Source organism: Nematolebias whitei, chromosome 15 (genome assembly GCF_014905685.2).
Source record: "Nematolebias whitei isolate Nwh7 chromosome 15, NemWhi1, whole genome shotgun sequence".
In the NCBI taxonomy this organism is placed as follows: Eukaryota; Metazoa; Chordata; class Actinopteri; order Cyprinodontiformes; family Rivulidae; genus Nematolebias; species Nematolebias whitei.
The window spans coordinates 28,534,461-28,540,416 of NC_056512.1; positions in this window are offsets into that span (position 1 = coordinate 28,534,461).

Consider the following 5,956-nt stretch of genomic DNA (forward strand, 5'->3'; position numbering starts at 1 on the left):
CCCCCACCAAACAAGCCTGGTGGACGTAACAATTTACAACAACTCGTTTTAGGTGGTGCAGCTTTTCCAGCCTTTTTAGGAAATTTGCACATCTGGCTCGCAGCTTCCCTCAGCCTCGGAATGAGCGGGTGAAGACTTCAGCCTGTAGGTGGCTGGGAGCAGCTGGAGGAGCCAAACAGCTGAAACAGCTTCTCCAACTCCCATTCAGGCCAAACTGAAAGCATTAAAACTAATCCGCAGCACACAAACATACATAGTGTTCTTGAATAGAAAAATATCTGTCTTTTTTTTTTTTTTTTTTTCTGTCAGCCTGTGTGCTGCAAGCTGAAACGACTTGTGCCCAGATGCTGCTTGCCTGTAAATAAAGCCACCAGAGGCAACAGCTCCATCTGGAGTCTCTGTGCATAAAAAAACAGCCTCACTAACAGGCTGCTGGCACACAAGCAACAAAAGTCAAACCTGAACAACTATTCAGAAGTTCAAACTTCAGTAATGGCGTTTTCCAAAAGCAAAACATCAACAAATATTTCACAATCTATAAAATAGTGGTTATGTTGTGCGTTATAAGACATTTGGAACAATGAATACTGTCTCTTGAACACATTCTCCTTCACCTCAATCACATAAATTGTTCATAGATTTATAGTGTTAAAACCTATATCTCATCTGCAGAGGGTACACAGGAGAGACTCAGGGCTGTGTAAATTTCATTTTAATTCAATTCAGTTTGTTTATATAACGCCAAGTCACTGCAGAGGTTGTCTCAGGGCACTGTACAAAAACCGGAAAGGAAAAACTCCCTTTTAACAGGAAGAAACCTCCACCACCAGAACCAGGCTCAGGGTGAGAGGTCATCTGCTTCAACTGGCTGGGGTTTGAAAGGACAGGAAAGAGAAGCAAATGAACATAGAATGGCAGGTCCAGTTGTACTTTCTATTGGAGGAAAGACAAAAAAAAAAACATGTTAGGGATAGAAATAATTACAAATAGGTATAGAGCAAGTAAAGACAGCAGCAGAGTGAAGAATCAGTTTGTCCTCCAGCAGTCCCTAGCCTATAGCAGCATAACCAAGGGAAAGCTCTGGAAGCACAAGCCAACACTAACTATAGGATTTATCAACAAAGAAAGTCTTAAACCCAGTCTTAAAACGGGGACAATGTGTCAGCCTTATGGACAGAAACTGGAAGTTGGTTCCTCAAGAGAGGAGCCTGATAACTGAAAGATCTTCCTCCCATTCTGCTTTTGGAAACTCTAAGAACCATAAGTAAACCTGCAGTCTGAGAATGATGGGCTCTGTTAAGAAACTATGGGACAATAAGATCGGTTATATAAGATGGAGCTAGGCTGTTGAGAGCTTTGTAGGTTAGAAATAAGGTTTTGAATTATATCCTGAATTTGACAGGGAGACAATGGGGAGAAGCTAAAACTGGAGATCTCTCCTCCCATTAAAACTCTGTCAGCAGCATTTTGTAGCAACTGAATACTTTAAATAAGTTTTTTGACACAAACATAATAAACAATTTCAATAGACCAGCCTAGATGTGATAAATGTATGGACCAGTTTTTCTGCATCATTTTTGGACAAGATCTTTCTAATTTTAGTGATATTACGCAGGTGGATGAAAGCTGTCCTGGTAACTTTTTTAATGTGGGGGTTAAAAGACATTCTGATCAAAAATAACGCCAGGGTTTTTAACGTTGGAACTGGAGGCCAAATTAATACCATCCAGAGGAAGTGAAAGGCTGACAAGTTTCTTCAAGATGCTCAGGTCCAAAAACCACAACTTCTTTCTTGTCTGAGTTTAAAGGCAGAAAGTTAAGGGTCATCCAGGTTTATATGTCTTTAAGACATGCTTGTAATCTAAGTAAATGACTGTATTTGTTGGGTGTCATGGATAAATATAACTGTATATCATCAGCATAACAATGAAAATGTATCCAATGCTGTTTAAGAACTTTACCTAATGGAAGCATGTAATGGTCCAAGCACTGAACCCTGAGGAACTCCATGACTAACTTTATTGTATGAAGAAGATTAATTATTTACATTTGCAAACTGGAATCTATCAAATAAACGTGATTTGAACCATTCTAGAGCTGTTCCTGTCCCGATATCATATTCTAGCTTTTGAAGTAAACAAAAATTTACAACAAAAAAAGCAACCCAACAAAAACCACACAAAAACAAAGAGCTAGTCTTAGTTTCAATTATCTAATTCTTGTGATTTAAGGAAAAAGAAACAAATGAAAAACTTCTTAACAAGGCCGTGTAAATTAAGCACCAAACCATGCAAAACAAAGAGCTAGTCTTAGTTTCAATTATCTAATTCTTTTGATTTAAGGAAAAAGAAACAAATGAAAAACTTCTTAACAAGGCCGTGTAAATTAAGCACCAAACCATGCAAAACAAAAACAAGAAATCAGAGAAATTCCTCCTGATTTGACAGATTAACGGTGACTCTTCCTCCAGCACTCTTGGGGTTTTGAGCAGGTCCACAGGAGGTGCTAAGTCTACTTGGTGTCCAATGAAATCAACGTTAAATGTTAAACCATGTACGTCTAACTCATATCCCACCACATAAATTCCTGTCCAATCCTGTTTTTAGTATTGTACTCTTAAATCCTTTCCCCATGAGAGCCTAAGAGCCAACATTCCCCCATCTCCCCCACATAAACATCATATAATACTGTATTTAGCTGCTTCATGATGACCAGTCTGAAAATTCAAAGTATTTTCCATTTTTTTCTGCTGGTTCTAGAGCATAAAAACTGATGTTTTTGTGTGGCATGCCTTAATTAGATGTCTATAAAAATAATTTATATTGGCAATTCCTAATCTGTTGTTAATATTTTGATTGATTTAAAAATAATATAGTCATATATATTTTCAAGTCTAATCCTAACATGCCTTTATATTTATGAAGAGCTTAAAAACGGTATCAAGGCCCACCAAAGTGCTGCATAATAAAAACAAGCAAAGGACACAGGAGAAAATACATAAATCAAAAGAGGTAAAATTAATAATAATAAATAATAATGTGTTATGTGTTGCCATCGTTGTATGTTCCCATACCATGGCAAAATTGGCTCTCTGCATTTAACCCATCCACCCCCAGGTGGAGCAGTGGGAAGCTATTGGGAGCGCCCAGGGAGCAACTGGGGATAGGGTGTCCTGCTCAGAGATACCACGAGGTGTGCAATGACTGGGGATTGAGCCTGTGACTTTCGAGTCCCGAGTCGGCTGCCCTGCCTCTACTCCATCTTGGCGTCCCAAAAAGAAACAACTGGAACAACTAAAATAATAACAACACAATATAGTTAAAATCAACATGTACTGGTTTGAAGGCCATGAAACATGAGTACATTTTTAAATAAGACTTAAAAACAGCCAGTGAAGGAGCTTGGCTAACATGTAGTGGCAAATACATCCATCCATCCATCCATCATCTTTACCCGCTTCTTCCTTTCCGGGTCGTGGGGTCACTGGTGCCCATTAAAATATATGTGAATATCTTTGTACAGTGCCATCGATGACGTCTGCTGTGACGTGACGCTATATAATTAAACTGAATTGAATTAAATTGTATCCGTCTGCCTGGGCAGCGGGTTTTGGTTCGGTGTTGAATATATGTTGTATCGATTTAGTTATGAACAAAATGCAAAATGCATACATGTTTTTTCTTCCGAATAATGAAGTGTCACAGAGGAGCAGAGAAGATCAAGTGTTGTACAAAGGCGACACATAGACTGAATAATTATGTCTCTGACTCCTTTTTGATCCTTCCTAAGACACAGTGTCGACCTAAGAGTCGCCTCTTTAGACATCATCTCATTTATTCTCTCCTTTCAACCCTCCCAACACACATAGACAAGATGTTTTGTTTCTCCATCAGAGGTGGAATATTGATTTTTCTGGGTCAAAGGCTCATTTGTTTCACTCACATGAGTCGGACTTCATTGGCCTCAATAGAGATCGATCCCTGACAGCTTTTTGTTGTCTACTAAAGTCAGGGACTGACACCGCTCTCATATTATTACAGTGCCCAAAAGGAGGAGGCTTGATTTAGAAAGGCTGCTCACAGTCACAGTGACTCATCTGAGCAGAAAATAAAGAGATGAACATCTTCCTGAAAGCTATCAGTGTTTCTTATTCTAACGGTTACTTTATTCTGTGATTTAAAGATGCAAAGTGTTATGTTTTCACATTGTGCACCAACAATATGAACTGATAAATGTTTTTGCAAAGTGATGCTTTACAATACAGTAATTTATAACTTTGATCAGGTTTGTATCAAGGTCATAAAGTTTGAGATTCAAAAAAAGTGAAAAATGTTTTGAAGCAAAAGCAAAAATAGCTATTTTCCTATTAAAGTGAAACGATAGTTCAGACGTTTTGAAGTTGTGGAAACACTAAGAACAAAAAGATATCTTACCTGCTGTAGACAGCTCTTTGATCGACCTCAGTTTGGAGAAATGGAGTTTGATTATTACCGGATTGATGAGCTAACAGCAAGTCAGGGTCACTGCTGCTCTGAAACATCTCTAATCTTTGAAAGGTAATTAAATGAATGGCAGCATTGTTCCAACTCACTGCAGCTCTTGTAATAAGTCATTTGTAAGTTCTATGGAAATGATGATGATGTGTGAAAGCTTGGTAGAGATGGAAAGATTTATAATGTTCACATGACCAAACACTGTCATGATTAGGGGTTGAATAACTAGATAATTTTTAAACAAGACATTAACATAATAAAACTAGAGTAGAACTCGAGTAGTTGATGATGTCATAGGATCTCAAGTTGTAAAAAAAAAATACAACCGCTAAAAAAGTCATTTATTATTTACCAAAAAAAGGGCCAACAAAACATTGGAAGAGTATATTATGCTCCTAGCATTTATCATACTGCAAATAAGTCACAGGAAAAACAAAACTATTAGTTTTTATTATTAAGCTGCAAAAGTGAAAGAAATAACGTGCAGCACGTCAAAAATGAAACTAAAAACAGTGGGGCGGATGACCACCCCGCACCACCGCCTGTAGTGGTGCGCATTAGGTTTAGTTTTAGAGATTAATATGTTTATAGATTTTTTATAAGTTTAGAGATAAATATTTTTTGCTTTTAGTTTGTGAAACAAGGTCAGAGGAAGCTGGTTCTGGTTCGGACGATTGGACCCGGTATTATACCATATTCTGTGACCTGCAACATTGCATGTAACACCACCCCTACGGTCACAATATACAGTGGTCACAGAATATGGTATAACACCACTTCGCAACAAGCTCCAAACAGTCAGGACGTTTATTCATTTTCTGTTTCCTTATGGTAGTTGAACCGGAAGATTCATCTTTAGTGAAACATTTCCATACTATTGATGTATTTCTACCTGTTTGCCAAGACTGGTCCTGCTCTGCTCCATCCGTCTGCTGGGAGGAATCCATTTGGTAGCTTCTACTAGTAGCCCAGTGCGGATCACATGCCGCAATGACATCACTGCGAATACTCGACATGAAATTTAAAAACTCAATAAATGTCATAGGAATCGACTTGTCGATTACTCGAGTAGTCTGTTAAAGCCCTAGTCATGATTGATGTTTCTTGTCAAGCCAGACTTATGTTTATGTATTTTCTGTTTGCCCTGCTAAACTCCACTCATCTCACCTGTGTCACTCCCAGTCTTCCTCCTACTGCACCTCTGAGCTTCTGAAGCGCTCCCCAGTCTCTGCATCCCTGCCAAATTGTCTGCCCAATCTCTGCCTCCCTGCCAGATTGTCTGATCGCGTTGTGCCTGAAGTATCCAGCATTCTTGTTCCTGCTCTTGTTCCTGACCCACTTCATGACCATAGATCCCTTGCCCTTTGCTTTGCCCAAGATGGTTACTTCTGCCCATCAGATATCTGGACCTCAACTTCTGCTCTGCCTTCAGACCACCAGTTCCAGCTAAACCCCTCAGATAA